The following is a 22718-nucleotide window of genomic DNA, read 5'->3' as shown; positions in this document are numbered from 1 at the left end:
GTACTTGCATAATAATATCCTTGCTATCGTCGTCGTTCCGTTTTTTATCTTCCAATTTTTATTCCAATAATTCCCCGATCACCGCCAAAGGAAGAGCGAAGATCCTCTTCCAAAGATGCTCGAGCAACAAGGGCCATTTCTTTCACGGCAAACGCCGCACCTTCGATCCTGAATCCCGGCGAGGAAATAAAAAACGCAGGTTCACGAGCCAGAGGAGACACGAGGGCTCGAGAGTTATCAATGAACGAGATAAGGATCGTCGATGAGGTCTCGGAGACACACGGCCAAGAGAACGAGCGTGCACAGCCCCTCTTGACCTCCCGCTCGCCTCATCGCCGCCATCGTCTAGACATTCTAAATTTGAATAATATTTTTATGAATGAGTGGACGCGCCATAAATCGCCCCGTGAATACTGTGGGACCGGCATAAGGTTAGTTGTGCATGGCCGAAGCCACACGCTTCGGCCCAGGATCGGTCCAGGCGAGAGAAAGAGAGGCACGAATACCGTTTATTAATGCTCCGGGATTAAATCCTCCAGGATCGAGCGTGTAACGGAATGACAAACAATGGAACGATAATCGAATGGATGGAATTCGTGAAACGGAATTGGAGAACACCTTCGTTCCGGCTGTTAATCAGTTGATCATGTCGAAGGTGGGTTGCGGTGGTCTTTTAATTCCTTTCGGATTTACGAATATGGTGGTAAGAAGAGTATAAGGAAGTAGATGAGGTAAATGGTAGGGTTAGAGAATAGTTAAAAAGCAATATGAAGAGTTACAAGATTTTCATCTATCTTCTACAACTCTGGCTAATTTATACTATTTTCTGTTCCTCCTACATCTTATTCGTAAACTTTGTGATTATGATTGGTACCTATCGCGATAATGAAATCTGTTTCTAAGATATTCTATCTACGAGTCGAAATTAACGCAGAGGAAAGTCTCGTCCTGAAAACTTAAAATTGTATCTGGAAGACCATAGCTGGTACAACTGGAGAAAGCGAACGTATGAGGAACATTTGGCAGGCACGAGCTCCGTGGCGGCCTGCGATCCTCCGTTCCGGTTGTCGGAGAACAATTGCAGACAATAGCGAAGACATGGAAAAAGAAGAAAAATCCAATTGGAACCGTTTGTCTCGGGTTACGCTCCACTCTCGCTAGAAATTGCTCCATTCAGCAATACACTGGCAACGTGCAGTGCAGACGAGGTCCAACAAATCATCCCTCGTGCCGTTTCGAGAAAGTTGAGCAATTTCTTTGAATCCTTTTGTTACTCAAAATCTTCTCTGGTCCATGCATCTAACAAATGTTCTGTTTCCTGTAAAACCTGTACCAAAGTGACAGTACCAAGTGTAGAACGTATAAAACTGGAGTTTTATAACTTGAGTCTTATCGCGAAGAATGCGAGAATTTGAAAAAGATGAGGATCGATGGTCTACCAGGGAACATAATCGATACTTGTATAGTACTGAATGGAGGATCAGTAGGGTGTGGCAGAGAACGAAGAAAACGACGATGCTACTTAGGAGTAGGGGATGCAGGCGATCGCCGCAAGATATCTAATCCCATTCTCCGCGCGATTAAGTAAACATCGCATTAAGGTGGCTGGAACACGTGAGACGCGCGAGGTCCGGTACACGCGTATCGGTAACAAATGCGAGGCGATATAAAATAATAAGCCTATTAGTCACGGGTCACGGGGATCTACCTTTTGTAGGGTGAACATAGAGCACGTGTGTATGCTTTGAATCTATCATTGTGCTTGGGATATTTATGACACGTGTTCCTATGTATCACCGCGAATGAATCTTTTCCTTGGACGACACTGACGTGGTCCTGATCGATTTTCGGTGTCCAAATTCGAGATTGGAAGATTGGACCTGGACATGAACTTCGGGCAAATTAAAACTCGTTACAAATAGATCCTCCAGCTTAGATTAGTGAAAATTCGAGTACTGATTGCTCGGTATCAGTGCTTTTTCGGATGATGAAAGCTAAAACTTCAGGGTTGGCGAAGTGTCACGAACAACTTGACTAATATCGTCTATCTATCAAACTTGCGAATTTTTGGAATGGTTGTTGAATTTAGAACAGAAGGCGAGATATCCTTGTATATTTACCGAATGTCCAGCTGGACAAATTGTAAAGTATTAGATCGTCCAAAAAGTTTCTTTCGTTTTATAAGGAAATAATGGATGCACATTTTCCGTTTTATATTATTTTATCGAATTACGTATGATCCATTTTGTTCTATCGAAATAAAGATTACAACGTTGGAAGGATAAGGTTTCATGTTTGTATAAAGATGCATCGTTGTAAAAGACGTGTCTGTAAAAGAAAGACACTTTTCAGACAACCTAATACAAATTAAATAATGAAAAGAAAAAAATCCTTGCATTTAACAACGCACGGGCGCTATAAATACACTTAGTATAGACTCACATATGATACGATTTACGATTCACAAATTCCAAGATAACAAAGACTCGCTGCATCCTTGCCGAACATCTCATTAGCCCCTTTTCTTAGGGGCAGATATCCTAGTTACCTTACTACAGGTGGAAATTTACGAATAGCGAATTACACTCCTGGTTTCCTTACAAATCCATTTCTGCACTGAATCACTCGTAATACAACTGGTAAGAAATTTCATCGCCTACCGTTTCACGCAATTAAATCGCGAAACGAAAGGTTGATATTCCGAGTTCCAAATTTCCCAAAAGGCACTTCGAAACCAAAAACTCTGCGATTCACTGTTGATTCGCATTGCGACGTGCGAGAAGGGCGAAACGAGAGGTCGCGAGAACGAAAGATAAAAGAAGAGAGGAAACGAGGGGCCAGAAGAGAGCGAGAGGAGCGGAACACATGTCGTTCGCTGTACCCCGCGGTGCCACGGGCTTCGATGCGTGGGATTCATATATTAAGCGCGAAGCACCGGCCAAAACCCGGCGATGCGGCGAGGAGGATAAGAAAGGTAGAAGGGAATGGAGAAAGACGGTTGTCGGGGGTGAGACGAAGACGGAGGCGGCAGGAGCAGCCATCGGATCGGCAAGGAGGACGGCTGCGAAGCGAACCAGAGACAGATGAACTAATGCTCGAAACCGCGGGGGGCTCGTGCTTTCGAGCGTCTAATGATTTAGCCGGTGCAACGACGCGCCGCTGGTGCTGGCACCGGTGATACGCGCGCGCGAGATCCATCCTTGATGCTCGCTGGATATTCGACCGACAACGATCGCGAACTCGATTTTCATCGGGGCCGCCATTCGTCTCGCCTAGACGACCGTCTAAGTGCCGCTTGATCGCCCTGGCCATCTCACATACTTACGAGAAAAACCTTGAATTACTCGGCTCCGGGTCTTTCGATCCTTGACTTCAGTGTCTACGGAGAAATTTAAAATCGGTGCTATTTTTATTCTGTTAGAATCAAACACAATTATTATTCAAGTTATAGTACCACGCCAGAATAATTTACTTATAATTCTCAATGAGAATTGATTGTAAAATTCTACCAAATAAAATAAAAGAAAATTTTTTATTCTGATTGTTCTACAGAAACTTAGTACGTTTTTTCTTCAGGGACTTACTTAGATGGATACTTTTCTCTCCGCAGGAACATGAAGCGCAGGTGTTCATCTAGGTAGTTGTTTTATACGTATATAATATTTTGATCGACAGGTACTGGTCGTATTTCGCCAACTCTGATTAGATGGATACCTTTGTTTCGTCAGTGGAATTTTAGATTGTTAAATTTCGAACAATTCTTTGATTCATTAATCACTCGATTATGTTTAGGAAAATTTGCAGATAGTATTATAATATTATGATATTTGGTAGTTAATATTTATAAATATCAATTATATAATCGTGGAAGAATAGAGGGTATTTCCAAAGAGAGATTTACAATATCGTGACAGGAGACGTGTTTTCATAGCCAGCTCGCGTGATCGATTAACGAGAAGGATGGATCGGACACGATCGTTGGATAATTCTCGAATTCGCAGACAGTATACGATCGTGGTTGAAAGCGAGCAGGGTCACCAATCACCCCCTACGGAAGGTCCTGGTGCTTTATGATCGTATTCGCAACGACCACGCGGTCGGAGAACGCGGTTACGTGCATGTAAACGCGCCTTTCAATCTCGTGAGAGGACGTCATATCGGCGTTCCAGCTTGGTGCCGCGTAAATTCGCGCGTACTATTTTCAGCGGTAAAAATCGAGAAGTTTCAAGTTGGCTTCGCTATAAGCGTTTAAATCTCCAGCACATAAATACAAGTAAGTTAAAGATACAATGGTTAGAAAATAGAGATTTTCCTCGTGATTACAATAATGAACAACTCTTACTGTAGTTCACTCTTATTGTAGTTCACTGAAGGGTGTTATAAATTTTTATGAAAAATGCCAGAAATATCTAAATCGGTCGCGTGAGCAAAATTTCCACGCGAATTCGATGTATAAACTGGCGATCGCGATCGCGTGTGGATTGTACCGACGTCGACACACGATCGAAATTATTACAAACGTTGATAAAAGGTTCCTGACCTCGTTTTATAACAGTCCTTTCTAAATTTTAATGCTTTATAGATCTCTTTACTGTTATAATGTACATTTATAACGTAGTAAAATTAATTTTAGAAAAATTCGAGTATTATAGAGTGAAATTCTTAGACTTATAAGAATGTTAGAGGAAAATCGATTTGGGATCGGTTAATGATTCGACGATGACGAAGACAAAATGATTCCTTTCTATGATGATAGCGCGACCGTGAAATAATGATGTTTAGTATCTTTTAAACGTGGAATAGGGCAATTCGAAAGTCGCTTTCTATTTTTGCGGGAATAATATTGATGAAAAAGGGGATTTATTACGAAGCCGCGAATAAAGAAGAGGAGAAAGAACGATAATAGCGCGAAATCGCGAAAAAAGGGATCGGTCAGTGTCCGGTTGAGTGTACGTGACTCATATCAATGCATCACGTCGGAAAATAATTGTACATGTGGACGCAGGCACGCACGTTCGACGTAAATTCTTCACGTGTACAACGCTCACCGTAAATCGCCAGCAACACGCGGCTTGCTCCCTTTTTTCTTTTTTTTTTCTTTACCCCTCGTTCGTAAATTTCTTCCTTATCGGGAGTAATTTACGTCTGGCCTGCCGAAAAAATAGCGCGATTCTGCAAGCTGCACTTTTCCACCCTTTCCTTCCTCCCGTTCTTTTTATTTCCATCCAGGAAAAAAATTATTCCGCGTTTCTTTTCACAAGAAGAATGCGTTGCTCGTTTTAGAACTTTTTTCTACAGATGTTTAAAACACTTTACCACCATAACTAAGTTATTGAACTTTATCCACCACATCCGAGTTAGTTCGAAGAATGTTTATGAAAATTATTAACTTCTTCTTAATCCTAAAATATATAGAAAAAACCCTCTAAGTAAATAATGAAAAAACCTTAAAAAAATACGTCTATTTGGCAATAAACGGATAATTAATTACTCCATACCATTCTCTTCCACATAACTCTTCAGCCTTCAACTTTCAAGTCAAACTACACAATTCCCAACTATCACTCTTTCCATCCATTAAAAAAAATCTTAATGTGTGAAAAGTCTTCCAAGGTCACCAGCGAGAAACAAAAAACGAAGGTACAAAAAGAGGTACACAACCACGTGGCATAGATCTCGTTTGACGTAGAAGTCAGTCGTAAATCAGGAGCTCGTAATAAGTCGTATATCACGATTTCCCCTTTTTTTCCTTTTTTTTTTCGAATATTTTCCAACTCGTTCGTAAAATCACTGGACGGACACTGTGGACGACCAATATTGTTCAAACACTGATCGAAGAGCTAGCTTTTTCGCTAGGTTCATCTCCCTGTGAAGTCGATGCTCGTTGACCTCCCTTCTGCCACTACTACTATCCGCAAAAGACGAGTTTCACTTCTGTCGAGGATACATACGGTGCACGCAGGTCTCCGTTGGCGGCCCATAAGGGCCAAAACACCATAAACTTTTATAGCCAGTAGTGGTTTCGTTGGATTTCCCTTTGTGTAATTTATGGTCTCGCCTCAGTTCATTTTGGTTCGGATGAAAATTCTGCCGCGAAAGTGTCCTTCCTTGTTCGTGTTTTTTCTCTTCCTTTCTTTTCTCGTCTTCTATATTAGTTTTATTACCTTGACTCTTCCTGACGGTTGTTGTGTAGTTTCACTTTAAAACCAAACAATTCTCAATTCTTTCTGTGCTGTGTAAGCCTTTGACTTTTAACGTTTACCCACGAAAGCTATTAACTGTCCGAAACTTTTTTGTTACATCGTAGTTTCAGAGATTAAAATTTGGAAAGTGTTTTGAGCAAGGTGCATTTTTTTATTTGGATTTTTTACAAAATAGAAAATCTAGGGGCGCATGTGTCGCAGATGACCACTGCTACTGCTCCATCTATTTGACTACGGGCAATTTTTCCAACAAAGTTACGCTGAAAAATGCATCCGCAGTTCGTTTACAGATCATAATAACGATATTAAAGAAAAACGATAAGAATACAATATGATAAATGATTTCAAATCGACGTTTGTACGATTGCAACAAAAGATTTACTACACGTTTCTTGGTAACGTCTAAATCACAGGAGGACCAAGCCACAATCCCATCGCTCCATTATGCGGCTGTTAGAATGAGAATTGAGCAGTTTTCGTCGCAATTTTCTGGAACCCGCAGTGTGGTCCCAAACACGAGAACGAACTTGAAGATTCGTGAGTAGATGGGGCCGTGCGATGTACAGAAAAAGCCCCCGAAAACAGAAATCGAGATCGTGGAAGGAAAAGGAGGAAGACGACGGGGATGGAAAAAGTGAAAAGCCGAAGAGAGAAAACACGACGTCGTGTATCGTCGGTGAAAAGAGGTGCAACCAGGTAAGAATCGGATGGAAAATGGAGATGAACAAGGCGCGGCAGGATCACTGTCCTGGCGAGAACTTGGTCCAGCCCTCCGCGATCCAATGAAACGAAGCCACCCAGGATGCTGGTCAACAATGATCTCCACCAAGTCATTCGACATCGACCTGAAATCACCGTTAATGGCCCGTGCAACGAACCAAAATCCTTTTGTCGTTTTATTGAGAGCAGTTCCTCGTTTCCTCGACTCCAAAATATTTCGCCCTTCCTGGACATGTGCGTCTCGTGATCTTTTGATTCGTTGGAAGCTTTCTGGGACTGTGGAATTCCATCTCCAGTTCCAACTTTAAAAGAACGAGAGAATTACAATTTCCAGTATTTGAGAAGAATTTTGTGAAAATTTGAGGGACAGGATTTGTGCGAACATTTCTTGACGATTTTGCGAAGATCTCGTGAACAGATTTTTGACAATCTTCTGAAAATTTCATCGACAAATTGAGATACATTGTCAATGAAAATTTGACGAGACGCTCCGGGAGATTCAGCGACAAAGAACTATAAAATGATAATTTTCGTAATAAATCAATCATCCAAAGAAGATAAGGACAGAGAAATACGTTAATGGAGTTCTGCAGATAATTTCTATAGACAACATCGCAAAGTTTTTGTGTATTTTTATAATGTTCCCACTGCCTGTACAGGTAATTATGCCTCCTAGATTCCTCATAACTTATAGAAACATATGTCGTAAAAATGTTTCACTGGTATAAGATTCAATCGTTAATCCAGCTCCAAAATTCGTCAATTACTACCATTGTCCTTTGACTAATAAAATTGTAGAGACTTTCCTGTTTACCACAGGATCAACAAAAATCTCTCCATTCAACTAGATTAATTTCGGTCGCGGAGAGACGAGCTTGATTTCCGAATCAGAATTCACAGTGCCCCGTCATAAACACAGACAGGTATAGGATACGTAGAGAAAAAGAGGAAACCGAAAGAAACTGACGCAATGGGTGGCTTGATTATAATAGAGGTATCATTCCGCTGAACGATACGCTTCCTCTTCCCCTCGAATAATTGCAAATGGCGTCCTTTTATGCCGCAGGGGCGGCTGATCAAAGCCGCGGATAAATAAAAGATAATCATCTAATTATTCCATTCAAACGGTCGACTGCTGCCTCTCCACACATTCTCCGGGCTACGATTGCGTTGCCCGGTCATTAAGATCTCCGCTGATCGTGTTTCTCCATCTTTCCTACTCACCCGATTCTCGACGAATCACTGTGACCAAGGACGAGGGTGTGTTGCGATACAATGCGTGCCGAACTTGATATCGACTTAATTGTAATGGAACTTGAACGCCCTCGGTGGTAATTATGCGGCGAGATCCGATTATGCAGGACTATGCACTAACTATCGATCGTTTGTTTCGAGTTCGGATCGAGCTGCTTCCCTTTTGGTTACGGTGACGTGTGATCTGTGATACGGACCATCATAATGGAGCACAAATGATGGCTGATATATATCGAGTCTAATAAAAGCCTAACGTATCTAATGCCAAGAATCTAATGCATCAATCATAAAAATAGAAACAGATTGAATGATAGTTGCTGCAATTATGCAACAAATAAAATTGATTGGTCTGAGCGTAAAATAATTAAGCACTCTTTCCAACTGACCTCGTACTACGATACAATTTTTTCACAGGAAGATCAGGTTGTTCGTTGAATCGACAGAAACTGAAAATATCACCATATCACGGGAGATCACGAAGATCGTGTCGGGTTAAAGTCTCTTAAAAATTAAAGAACGTTTTCGGGATCATTTCGTTGATGGACAAGGTCATTTGGAAGTTACGGAAGGTCACTCGGGTCGAGTTACAAGTTCTCAACATCACGAAGTCACGTCGCTAACACTCAACATCCCTAGGAGGTAGGAAGTAAATAACTAGGATCAAAATACCCTGAATGGTAACGTGATCCATGGATGTTTGCTAGGTGTGACCGAGAAACGTGCACGGGTGAGACAGCGTGTCTGCCCGATTGCCGATAAGAATCTGTCACAGTTGACTGGCTGGTATACTAATACCAAATGACAAGATACTTACTACCAGATAAAATGCCAGGAGGTTCGACCAGTCATCCCCGATGCTACGACAATCTCCAGCCTCCGACTTCTTCTGCGAATATCCTAGGGGAATCTAGTACCTGAAACGTAGAGTAAAAGGATCGGATTAACTCCTGATATTTTCGAAAGTAATTTAAAAATCGTTTCAAGATTTTTCTATCATAGAAAAACACTCGACTTTCTCTCAATTGAGATGTTTCCAGTTTTTAAGGGTTGAAACCTAAGAAAACCATCCAGTTATCCCGCGTTATCTAGTCTTAATTTTATAATACGCCAACACATCGTACGAAGATTCTCCAAATTTTCTCCTTCTCCAGCTTTATTTTTTACTATACATAGAAACTAGCCCATCTTTGTCGTCACTATCCCTTTGCAAATGATCAAAGCTGTGACAGAATATGGTATCAAGGAAACGTCTAAAGTAATTCTAAAGCGATACACGGCCGCGTTCGCGGATAAGAAATCAACCAAGGGATCTAAAGAGAGTATAAGTCGATAGAACTTTTCCATCTAATTCCTGAAGCCAGATTTCGATGGACGCGTCTATATCGAGGTGGGTCCATGCGGTTGAGTGGGTGACTGACTCTGGCATTGTCGTTCGGCAAGATATACGACTGACTGTTCCCAGAAACAGTTTATATTCCGTCCGCAGGCCCCGGAGATCGTTATATGCCTACCTGACCCAAAAGATCCTGGTCGCCTGTTCGGAAGCGCTCAGTTTTCGGATTCTGCGTTCGAAGGCACTCGGTCAGGGCCGCTTCTACGGATGCCTTCGCGATCAATTTCGAGAACTTACACCTCCTCGACGCGCATAACTTCGCCTCGACCGGAATTTATAGTGGCTAACCGTTCTCGCCGGGGACGCTTCGCGGATCGTTATTCTTCGAAACGCCTTGGAAAACTTGTAGCTTCGGGGGAGATTCGTTTCTGAGGAAGACTACTCGGTAAAATTGGTTTCGAGTTGTGTATACCATGTTGGAGTGGGTAAAGAAACACAGGTTGAGTGGAAGACATGGATAGAGGTGGATGTTTCGACTGTTAGATGATTAATGTGATGGAGGAAGTAAAACGATCAATCCAATTTTAACAAATGTAACATATTGAATCTGACTTGAATATTTGACAACGGAAATATTCGTTTCATTTCTGAATTCCAATTTAACCAATCTAAAGACTGATGGAACTAAACCAAACAGGGAGTCATTTAAAAATGTCACGTTTGTTAAGACTCGTGATGAGGATTGGAAGAATCTTCACGTGTTGGTCCAGCAATGTTTTATAGACTATCCTAAACGACGTAACGTAACTTTCTAATGATGTAATTTTCCAATATTGCTATCTGCAAATCTCGCATAATCTCGCGTTTACCGCCGATTTATCATTCATCGTGCAAAATTTCCCCATAGTCACACGTTCCTTCTTCATCTTCGCATGTAACGCAACGCATCTCGGTTCCACCACCCTATCGTTCATTCGTTTAGCGTTTCGATATCTCAAAGACGAGCGAACGAATGGAAATCACTCTGAAAGAACATGCACGTGCGTTGCCCAATAACCACGCGCCAACTTTCTATCGGAATCGATCGTCAACGGATGCTATCGATCCACGTAATTGCCAGGACAATTAACCTGGCCATATAGCATCACGTAAGTGCAATAAGGCTGCCGTTTTATCGAGTCGATCTGGACGAGCAGCCGGCAGGTGACACGGAGACGCGCCACCCGCCGCGCGTTCTCGCGCGCGTAGGCGCGAACAATGTTAACGAGAGGACGCGCGGCAAAAGAATTTACGTGGCAATGCTGCCTGCGCCAAGTGACAAATTCACTTCGCTGGCTTCTCGCCACGCGAATAGAAATCGCGTTTAAAAGCCAAGTGGATGGCGCTTGAAATTAGATACTTGTCCGCACGATTTGCGATCTCGTTAGCATTTGTAGTGCTGTTCTTTAGTAGCCAGCTGTAGGTAGGTGTTGAAGGGATGATTTAAATATTTCGTACGAAACTAAGCAAATACCTGTTAACACTTTTTATGGTATCGCAAATAGTTTGATGTGTAACGATTCATAGTGTCGGCTTTGATAATGAGATGCAGATAATAGAATTGGAGTATCGAAGCGTGATTTTAATAGTTCTTAGAAAATAATTTATATTTGAATAATCTTCAAACTAAATGCAAATCTCTTAAGGTCGTTTCATCCTTACACTGTCTTCAAATAAAGAGAATAAATAACCGAATATTTAAACCGTTAGTCTACAAAACTTGTACCCATTCACACGAAAGATCATCAATAACCATTGCTTTCTCTCGCTATTCAACCAAATTAAATTAAACTGACCCTAGCCTCATACTAAAAGTTCAAGAAACGTTTACCATCGTCTCTAATATTCATTTGTCTCGTGAGCATTCTATCCTTCACTTCCCTGCTGTCAACCATCCAACTATCCAGTAAAATAAAAAGGGCGATGGAAGAGTACCATTTGCATATTCTTTTATCATCTCGGACATTTGCTCATTTAGTAAACTTCCTTTTCATATACTATCTTATAATTAACCTTCAAACTGTCCAACAAAACAAGAAAACGACGGAAAATGTATCCATTGATGAATTCGACACGGCATACTCCCTGGATTCCATGTTTCGACAAAACGGCGTAGAAATCGAGGTTTCGCGATTCGATGGACAAAGATGAGACAGAGAAGCCGTGAAAGAAGACAAGCGAAAGAGAGAGAGAGAGAGAGAGGGAGAGCGAGAAAGAGAACTAGTTCTTTTGGGAGCATCGAAGCTCTTTGGGCCATAAATAATGCCGAATGTTGGACCCCCATAAGTCAGGTAGACTCGGTTCCCGCACGAACTTTCTATAGTGACTTGGTGTATAAGGAGAGAAAAAGAGAGAAAGAGAGGAACTCGTCTTCTATCGGGCAGTATCTTCGTGTCTCTCGCTCGACCATGGCGAATGGGCTTGTTTGGGCCTTGGTGGTTTTCACAGTCACGCCTTAGAGAAGAGGTGTAGAGAGTGAGGGCGTATGGGAAAACGCGTACAGGTGCGATTATGCGCGTTTCGGTCGCGGACGTCTTCATAATCTGTTAACCTCGATGGAAAATAAGAGCTCCCCTCGGAACCACCTGCCTTTTCAACTATGGAACTTTCTACCTTTCTATCCAGATCGCAGGAAATATAAACAGATCGTAGATCATTTGGGAACAATCGATGTGGTTGCTTAGATCCTATTCTGTGATTTTTATATACATATTTTTTTTCTCTTCTCTTTTCTCTTTTAGGTGGGAAATACATTTTTTAAATTCTTATTACGTATGAATTATTTTTGCGTTTTGTGCGTGATAGCTTGTTTACGGTAATTCGAGTTCTTAATTCTATTCGATAACTTTTACGTCACACGTCTCTATGCTAGATGACGATCCTTTTAAATTTCACTTGTATATGGATTATTTTTCTATTTATGACATATATTTATGATACTCTGTATATTTATGATATATTACGGTATATTTATGATACTCTGAATTGCTCGATTCTATTAAAGAAGTTATTAGACACCCGTCTCTTAAGCGAGCTAATTTATTTAATTTTTGCGAATTAGACACACGAACCTCTGTTTATGATAATTTGTTCGATTTTCTGATTCTGTTAGATGTCAACGAGACACCACGATCGTTCCTGAAATTTTGTATTTTTATTACAAGGTCGTGGAAACGAATGTGCGCGTCGGGTAATAATGTAACGAGCTGATGAGCCATTCAATTTTTAAACAGCCTCTTTGTACGGCAACGCAACACAAACGCTACGGGCGTTTTATTTCCTTAACTTATATTCTTAATTTATTTATACATCAAGCAATTCAGTCGAGGAAATAGCTTCCTCAGGATATTTTTCTAAAAACCTGACACGATAAAAGCTTCCATTTGCTAGAAAAAAGTCTCTCGATTCTAGTTAATCGAGTAGCACGATAAACAATCCACTAGATCGGCCTCGACACACGGCGTATACACAAACTTCTGAAATATTTTTCCTGTTGCCACAGTAGGAGCTCAGCTCGTTCAGGTCTCACGAAAGTGTTTTTCCGTGCCACGTGGTATCGCTAACACGTCGCTAATGCCATTCGCCTGTTCTCTGATGCTGATACCAATCTCTTTATAGGGATTATTATTATCGAAAGGTGTATGTTAGTGACTTTACTCGCGTTAATGGGCACAATAATGGCAAGAAGGGCGATACCGCTGATTTTCTTAACACTGCTGCAAGATGTTGCACGACTTTTACATTTCCGCAATCTTTCTCCTCGGGATTTACATATAAATTTCAAAACTAATACACACCGTATATATATGAAAATTTTACATCATTACGTACATCGAAATTGAATAAACTAACTTTAAAATAGTAATCGTAAAGATTATGTTTTACTGCCGATTTTCTCACCAGAGATCTCTTAACCTTCGCAATAAAAATGAGCCGAGTTTCTACTTGGAACACGTTTAATTAAAAATCCACAAGACACCAATTTAGAAACGCGATAAAATTAAACGAATGAAAATAACGATAATACACATCGAATCAAACTCGCAATCTTATAGTTTCTAAAAATGATTAATCATGCTGAATTTTTTCATCTGACAATCCACCAAACAAACTTTCGACAAAAATATCGCCATCTCTGCTTTGAATCATCTTCTCGAAACTGAAGAATATATCATCGGGGGGGATCTAGCGATGATAATTCCATTCCTTTCCGCGCAAACTGGTATCCGGCTCGCTCGGGGAACGCGTAGAAAAAAGCAGCGTCGCCTCGCGTCGACCTTAACGATTTTGGCGAGCGGCTCGCGTAACTTTTTACCAGAAAACCGGCCTTTTCAGGATGCGGAGCCGGGGATCCAGTTTTTCGGGGCGAGGAACGAGGCATCGTCCGCGGACCGTACGATTGTCGTCTCGCGTCGGTACGCCGGCTCGCGTGCGAAGAACCGGCGATCAACTTCCTCGAACTCATTGAATACCGGCTGACTTATGTCCCGAGCCGGCGCACCTAACCGCCCTTCGTCCACGACGTCATCGCGAGGATCGCTAAGAGAACAAGACAGTCGACTAGCAAGAAATCCCTTGTCCATGTCGACAGCGTAAATATCTCCTTCCATGTATCTGTGATTTTACCTACGCGAACGATGGAGAAATTGATCGACAAGTGTTTCGGACATTATAGAATTTCTTTTTTCTTTTTTTTTTTTTTTATTTGGTAGAATTTTTACAATCAATTCTCATTGAGAATTATAAGTAGATTATTTTGGCGTGGTACTTTTGATTCTAGTTGAATCTAATGCTTAAATCTAAAGGGTAATGTCTTTTTAGTCTGCGGATCTGATCCGTCGTGTCAAGTATTTGGGCAACTAATGGGTTTTGGTGGTTGTTAGTTCTTATGTTATATCTATTACTGAATTTGCATATTCCTATATTTTTAAATCGAATCTTAAGAGAGCTTAGATCTTTAGGTTAAAGAGGAAAAGGAACGCCGAGGGCGTGTTTGGAAACGGTTGTTTGTGGATTAAAGTCTTGTAGAAACTTGTGAGCGCGGATACTTCTTCACCGAGAAGCTTCTTTGAGAATGGTTTAAGAACTTCTACCGTAAAATAATCCTCCGGGATTTGTTCTTTTTTGGAAATTATTTATAGATTGCGGATATTTGCGTAGAATAGTTTTACAAGCAGAAGTGGCGAATTTATTTCACCTTCTAAATATTATAACGAGCAGTTTACTTTCAATATTCTGTATCTGTATTCTGTATCTTATATCTGTTACTAAATTTGGATATTTCTTCTTTAACTGTGGGTATCTTAAGGCCGCGGTGTATTGTTTCGTTGGTAATATACCAAGGTGCATCTATTAAGGATCTTAGAGTTTTTGATTGGAATCGTTGGAGAATTTCTATGTTGGAATTACTCGCTGTTCCCCATAGTTGGATTATAGGATTAAAGGGAAGATATGCAAACGAAGAAGAATTATTGGTAAAAACGAGTAAATCGAGGTGTTCTAACTTGTTCTTGGGGATGTTCGGAATTTGCGAATTTTTTATCGTACGTCGCAGGTTGGATTAAAGAAGACAAGTAGTTGTTGGGAGAAAGGAAAGAAAATGACAATGATGATTCTTCGATACTATCAGATAGGAAATCTTCTTACATTTTGATATTAAATTCTATAGAATGTTGGTTTGCGACAGTCCTAGTATCCTAGTGGTAAGAAAAGTTTCGATTATAATAGAAAATTTGATAATAAATATGTTTGATCATAGATCAAGAAATATCACGTCGAATTTAATTATAACAAAAAGATCCATTAATATAAAGCGTAGAATATTTCTTGAATCTTCAACTTTACTGCTGACGATTCTAGTATATTTACGGTAAAAAAACCTTCGATCGCGATACTAAACAGCGATTAAGATTCAGAATGCAACGGTCACGATTTCGCCGGAATATACGTTCCATCTAAAAACGCGGTCATTCCGCGGATAAATGAAGAGGTACGCGAGTTTCCAAAAGGGCAAAAAGACACAGCCACAGTCGGGTTCCTTTGATTTACGAACGTAATCGGCCGTGGTCGATTAATAAATCCCGAGTTCTTCTCAGTTCGCCGGCTATTAATGGTGATTAATTATCATTGAGGGGGGAGGGGCGTGTAATTGAGTACGTTATGGTACGCACCTGCTAGTCATTGCTCTACGCGGGGCCATCGCTCACGTCACGAATGTAAGACACGTAGAACGAGGACACCGTCCGCAAGAACCGAATGGCCGAAGAAAAGCACCGCCGAGCCTCACTGGAATTTGTAAAAACGCGAGCTGACTACTTCGTTAAAGGAGTCTTGCGAGAGCGAACTCGCCTTCGAGGAATCATAGCGAACGATGAATCGACGATCAGCTTCCGGTGATCGTTTCTAGAAATATTGGATCGTCAAGGATCTATGGCAGCAGCTATTTCGTTTAATCCGACTGATTCAGGTAGCTGTATTGCTTGTAATGCGGTCATAAATTGAGGAAGGAAACTTGGACGATGATGTTCGCTACAGATTGTACTTATTATACTTTGTTGGCTAATTAAGATCTTCTTTGGTAGAATGAAGACTCGATAATTCCGTATTTTGAAGTTACAGTTTAACAACCGAATAGGTAACAATGTATTTTATTGCAGCAGAAGTGAGAAACAATTTCCAAAATTAGGGTGTAAAGTCCACTGGTAATCGACTACGAAATCCATATATGTAACATGTATGAAATCGCAAGCACAGTAATATCGTCGTTTCTTTGAAATAGGGAAACCAATCTACAGAATTCGAGCAAAGATAGAAGAACCGGTGAGTGAGTATTTTGAAACGACCCTGTAACATACTGATAGAAGTAAGATGTATTGATGACTATAGGTCCATTTTTCAAGAAGAAAAATTCACATCACCCAAAATGGTGACACCAATTCACACAAATCTATTTGCTCACAATAAACGCTATCAAACAGCACCACACTAGAGTCTCTCCCATCAGAGCACAATCTCCCTCGAAAAGAATCCTAACCACAAAGGCTGGTACTTTATTCACGGATCACCAATGTCGTGCCAACAATTGCAAAGTCTGTGACTAAAGATTCAATATCCAACCCTCTGACGACAATCAGGAAAATCAAGAGGGGTGGGGGTTGTGGAAGGCAAGAAAGCATGGTGCTCAGAGTCGCGCGTGACGTCTCAACTTTCGTCGAACCGGAACCCACGGCGGTATTTGTTTGCCATTTATGCCCATTTAGAGCGGAACCCAGGGCGCGCGCCAACGGCCCCCCTTCGTTCACGGCCTCGATAACGACGAGAAACGTTTCTTTGGGAAAAGTTGTTCCGTTCTCGCGAGCAAAGGCCGCTACACAAACCGTTTCCCGTATTTCCACTGGGCCCACCAATGGCGATACGATGTTATTGATTCATTGGGACGGTACTGGACCCCCTCGTTGCTTTTCACGAATTCGCTTAGGTCGACAGGAATTCGTCACGCTTTTTCGGCACGGCCTCTTATTCCAGTTTACCTTCGAAGCTCTGGTATCTCGAGAACAACAGCCTTCCCTTTTTCTTCCTCCTCGTTTCTTCCTCCTCGTTTCTTACTTCGTTCGTTTTTCGATGGTAGGTCGCAAGAACGATTTCGTTGCCTCCAATACAGTTTTGAAGAAGGAATTTTGTTGGTCCAATGGACAGATGTTTTCGATGGATTCATATGGTTGATGGAAGAGTTATAAATTACAGCCAAGCTATTGTCGAGAAAAGAAAGCATCTCGATTTCCGGCACAGCAAATATTTTCATCCCTCGAGACTATATGCTTCTCATAGAAGTATTCCGCGATTTTTAGGATAGTTTCCGCTTTTTCTTTGATCTTGATCTTAATCGTGATTGTGGCGATTGAGAGAAGATCGATTAGGAAAGTTTGCATTAAGGGGGTGTCCTGAATTAGAATGTTCTAAAACAGTGTCTTTTTGTGATTTTTTTTTAGAAGGGAAAGAAAGAAATGAAGTTATTGGACTTTGAGGTATGGTTTTATATATATTTAACGAATACAAAAAAAATTTTTTTTACAGCAAAAAAAAGATTATAACAGATTCCTAAGCCTAAGTATTTCATGGGCTGCAGTTTTCAATCGGCGGGAAAGATCCACCGCGTGACTCTTGACCGAAATAAAAAACTAAAAAAGGATTAAATCACTATATATTATTTTTCTTGATGAACTAAAAAAGTTCGTCAAAAAATTTATTTAAATAATTGTTGTAGTACCTTAAAGTTTATTTTTTTTTTTCATAAAACACATTTTTTCTTTAAACCCGCCAAAATTTTTAATTTCACACTATTTTCTGCCTTTTTTTTAGTTCATCGAGAAGAAAAATATATAATAATTTAATCCTTTTTTGGGTTTTTGTTTCGGTCAAGAATTACGAAGTGGATCTTTCCCGCCGATTGAAAACTGCAGTCCATGAAATAGGCTTAGACATCTGTTATAATTTTTTTTTTTACTTTAAAAAAAATTTTTTTGTATTCGTTGAATATATATAAAACCATTCCTCAAAATTCAATAAATTCATTTCTTTCTTTCCCTTTAAAAAAAAATCACAAAAAGATGCTGTCTTAGAATATTCTAATTCAGAACACCACCTTAAGGTGTCTAGGGAACAGATCTTCCTTTCGTTTTGAAATTTATTCCTCGAAACAGACGAAGAAGATTTAGAAAAAAAACTTTGGAATGAAGTAAGCATTCATATTTAAGCCACTTTAATGATCAGAATGGAAGAATATTTTTTTTTATTATTTAAATTGTACTTTATAGTTTGTCTAGCTGGACACTCGGTAAATTTTTCGAGCTTTATTGCTAGTTAACATGTAGATGGATACCCCCAAGGGATTACCACCTTCGAATTTGTTTATTTTATTTCTTTAATGAAGTCAGTGGGTTGTTTTCTCTTTAGTCTTTTTTTGATCATGAAAGAATATGTGATTAGTATTATTTTTATTATTATTACTTAATTTGTACTTTACAATTTGTCCAGCTGGACATTCAGTAAATTTGTCTAGCTGTGATTAATATTTAATCTTTCAGAAAGCAAACAATCGATCCCATCTTAGTCTGAATTTGAAATTACAGATGAAAAAAGCAGTTTCACCACCACATTTCCGTCTACCCTAGTATTCGAGCATGTGTTTTTAGTCTTGTTCCAGCTCACAAATATTTCAGCATCTTCCGAATTCCGACTACAGTGTAGAGTTACACTTACGTTGTATGTTTTCTTTTCGCCCTAAGAGTGTGAAAAAGAGATCCCGTGGTTTAAGCGGATAGAAGTTCGACAAAGAAGAAAAATTGTGTGTGGGATAAATTGTGTTCATTGTGACCCACTTCCGCCATATGCCCAACACACGCTTTCCGTGTAAATGGAAAAGTGATTTTTCACGAGCTACGTAAACAGCCGTCGTGAAATCCTGTGGCAGCCGCACGGAATTCCGCAAACGGCACTTTCGGGAAGCTATTTGACCAGTTCGAGCGCAGTCAACGACAAAATTTATGTGAATGTCTCGAAGACGAACATCCAGGTCGTTTAAACATCCGTTCATGTTACTCTGGATTTGAACTTTCTTTCTTCCGCCAAAGATATGGTAGCAAAGTGTGGGAGGAGATGACAATGAAACTTGGATACTGTGCTTTATATTTTGTTAACGATAATATTCTTTGTAGAGTGAATGAAGAAACCTCAGCCTATTCAAAGTTGGAAATGTGTTCTAATATAACTTGAAGCTTAAATATCTCAACTTGGAATTGGAACATCTAAATTTGAAATTTTCAAACTTTGCATTCTCGAAATTTTGAAAATTTGCAAATTAAAAAATTGAAACTTGAAACTTCAACTTGAACCCAAAAAGAAATTCCACTTTTCTTCCAAGAATTTGAAATATTTGATTTCACGAACGATTTTATAATGCATCAGAAACACTGATAAATAAATATTCTAAAAAATTGTAAATTCTTCTAAAATCGACCGCAGAAGTAACTCAGGCACAAATACTTTCGAAACGCGTTTATTTCTCGACGAACGCCATGAATCCATCGTCGAGTCGATTTTAAGAGGGTGTCAATGTCTGGTCTCCGCAGGGGGAAACAAGGACATTATTCGCGGTCTGCCAAACTTCGCCCGGGATCACCCGCTTTGGCCCCTATAAAACGGTGCAAACGGCAGTCGTTACATCGTGTTTGTAAAGTTTATAGGAGATCGTGTGAGCTAGTATGTTGGACACACCCACGCCACTCCCACTCGGCGTGAGTCCGTGCCTTCCTTCCATGGATCCACCGTTCTCTTTGCAACCCTTCTGCATCTCTCGCTTCTACGTCCTCCATGAGACTTTTTATAACAAAATTACATCAAATACCAAAACCAAACAACTACATATATTTTAATAATATCTGTCGAACAGTAACATTCATTTCAAGCCATATAGATCCAGGAAGAACAACAGAATTAACAAGAGGACATTGAACTAAGGAACATTGACTAACAAATGATTCAAACTACAAGTATTATATGAAAGAAAGAAACCAAGATATATAATCGTAACAGAGCTAGGTTTTATGGATCGTTCATCTTCCGTGTTTCGATTAAAAATAATGGCTATTATGTGGTCAAAAAATTGAATAGCCCAGTGATTCATCAGTTAAGTTACACTGAAACCTACCGTGGTTAGACAAGGGAGTGACCGCCATTAACGCAGTCTGTATTTATGGACGTTCGTATAAAGACGTGTTGCTACGAGACAAACCACGGTCGTATTCAAATTAACGCCATAAACGCGACTCGTGCCCTCCGTTCCCCCTCTTCTATACCCTCTATTCTACGGGGAGCTAGTAGTTTAAAGAGCGTATAAAATATTGATCATGACCAATTAACTTCCAGGCAGAAGTCAAAAGTCCGAGGAACGAGAAGAGAAGAGGAGAGGGTCCAGAGAGACATTCAGGCATTCTGACTTTCCTTTGTCCGTTGCCATAAACTTTTGGAAAGTACACACCTGGAATTCACTTTCGACCGTTTAGCTTACGATCCCCTCGTAAACGCTGTCGAAACTGATGTTCCAAGATCCTGAACCTCGTTCTTCGAGCCGTCCAATTATTTACGACGTCCCCATCTCGGCTATTTTTATTATTTGCTCAGAAAATATTATCATCGTCAATAAATTGCTGGTGAGATAATAATGCGTCGCGATCAACAAATGTAATCCTTCCTCTTGATCAGATAAAAATCAGATAAAAAAGAGAAAAAAAGAAGGAAGTTTGGAAAGGATAAGGTTAAATGGAATATTTGTACACGTTGTCAACGCGACACGTGTGTGACATTAATGAAAAAAACGTTAAAAAACAAATTCTCTGGTCGAAACCAAACGGACGTTCCGAGTTATTCAGAAGCTCCCAAGTATTTTGAAAAGCCGTAAAAATTTGTTTTTCTCAGCAAAAATATTTTGTAGCTTTATTTCCTTCGAATTTTCAGGTTGGACAGGATTTCTGTTGTTTGAGCGAGACAAATCGATCGTTTAATACTAATGAAAATTTGTTACTCGCTATGTGATAATCTATTAACTATTAATCATTATTGGAATAATGAAAGAAGAATAAAATATCGAGAAGTGTATAGTCAGGAAATACAGGAGTGGTACCTGTGCTCTTTCTTTAACACGCCTAGCCACCGAATTTACGATCAAACAAAAAGCTCGCGGCAATAAAGGTGACAAAATATTTCCACCGGAAAATATTTACGACTTGCCATATTTCAAGGCAGCTCCGGCACGAGTGGATCGCCGTGCCAAAGATTTCTGCGAGGAAAGCGGCGAGTCATTGTTCCCGCTCGCCGAATCGACTATTTATTGGCATTCGCGAGGCTGAAGTACGTAAATCTTACAGACGAGCTGCCGCGAGAAGACGGGGCCAACCTCGAACCTCATAATTTGTTCTACATTGTCGTTTTTACTAACACGATCTCGCGTCCAATGCATCTTGGCAACGCGGACAACACTGGGGTAAAAAATGGACCAGTTCTGGTAGCACAAAGCTCTATTTCTAAAAAAATGCCAGTTCCACGTCTTATCGTTTTATAACGTGATATGAAAATCCATATAAACAATAAGGAAGAACGAAAAAGAATTATTTATTCGCAACATTTTTTCTCAATCACATTTCTAAAATAGCTCAAAAATTTATCTAATTTATTCCCACGATCTTTTCCTAAAATCAACCTCATAAATTACTCTTCTCGGGCAACGCTAAAACGATAATAATTTATCTCAATAGTAAGAAGTAATAAAGAAGTATATTTATTTACAAATTTTTTCCTAGGATTCCGAATTCCCTAGAAACTCTACATTCCACGACGTTGCCTCCACAAAACACCCTGCACAACCCTCTTCTTTATACTAATATCTCATCGAAACAACGAAACCCAGAAACACCGACTCGTCTTCAACTACAGTGCTGATGTCACGAACGACAAAGTATGGAGACGTCTGGCACATTATGTTCTCGCAAAAATCGTAAACGGTTGATTTTACTGGCGCATCGCGTTCTCCCTTCGTCGTAGAATTCCTCCTCTCTTCGGCAATGCAGCGTTAACGTTAGAGAGATAAAAAGAGAGACAGACGATGATGTCACCATCGTTTTGCCTTGAACTTGGCCGCGGAATTCAGGATTAGAGGTGCATCGCTGTGTAATTCTTTAATTGCATCGGCTAATTGGCTATGAGTGGCGCCACGGTGCCACGGGACATCGGCGATGACAATTATTCCGCGATCCAACGACCCGCCTGTAAATTGCTCCGGCATTTTTATCGTTCGTTTAATCGGCCGTTTCCCCGGTTCCTTGTTCAGCCGCGTTTCTTGTGTCCCTGTGCACGCGTGACGATCGCCAGGGACCGCTCTAACGACGTGTAATTTATTATTTTGCTGGACGGCACGAATTTGCTAATTGAGATTAAGCCGACTCTGTCGGTTTCGCAGATCACGATCGATGGGTTCCCTCGCGGATCAAATACGAGGAACCTTTGCTATTGAACTTGGTCCACAGACTAGTGTGGAGTATATTATATACTTGTAATACTTATAATATTTATTACAAATTATTTTAGTGTTGGTTATTTAACATATTGACGAACGAGGG

At 40.3% G+C, this 22718-nt stretch overlaps 1 long non-coding RNA gene across 2 annotated transcripts in view; it reads right to left on the bottom strand.

Annotated features, from left to right (window-relative positions):
• The window catches only part of LOC126913950 (uncharacterized), a 152767-nt gene that overhangs the window by 40824 nt on the left and 89225 nt on the right, over positions 1–22718 (bottom strand). For both annotated transcript variants that reach the window (XR_007709512.1, XR_007709513.1), the window contains exon 2: positions 8992–9084. This is a non-coding gene — a long non-coding RNA (uncharacterized LOC126913950). The remainder of the gene's footprint in view (positions 1–8991; positions 9085–22718) is intronic.

Source organism: Bombus affinis, chromosome 2, assembly GCF_024516045.1.
Source record: "Bombus affinis isolate iyBomAffi1 chromosome 2, iyBomAffi1.2, whole genome shotgun sequence".
Classification (NCBI taxonomy): domain Eukaryota; kingdom Metazoa; phylum Arthropoda; class Insecta; order Hymenoptera; family Apidae; genus Bombus; species Bombus affinis.
This window is presented reverse-complemented; position numbering and strand designations above follow the sequence as displayed.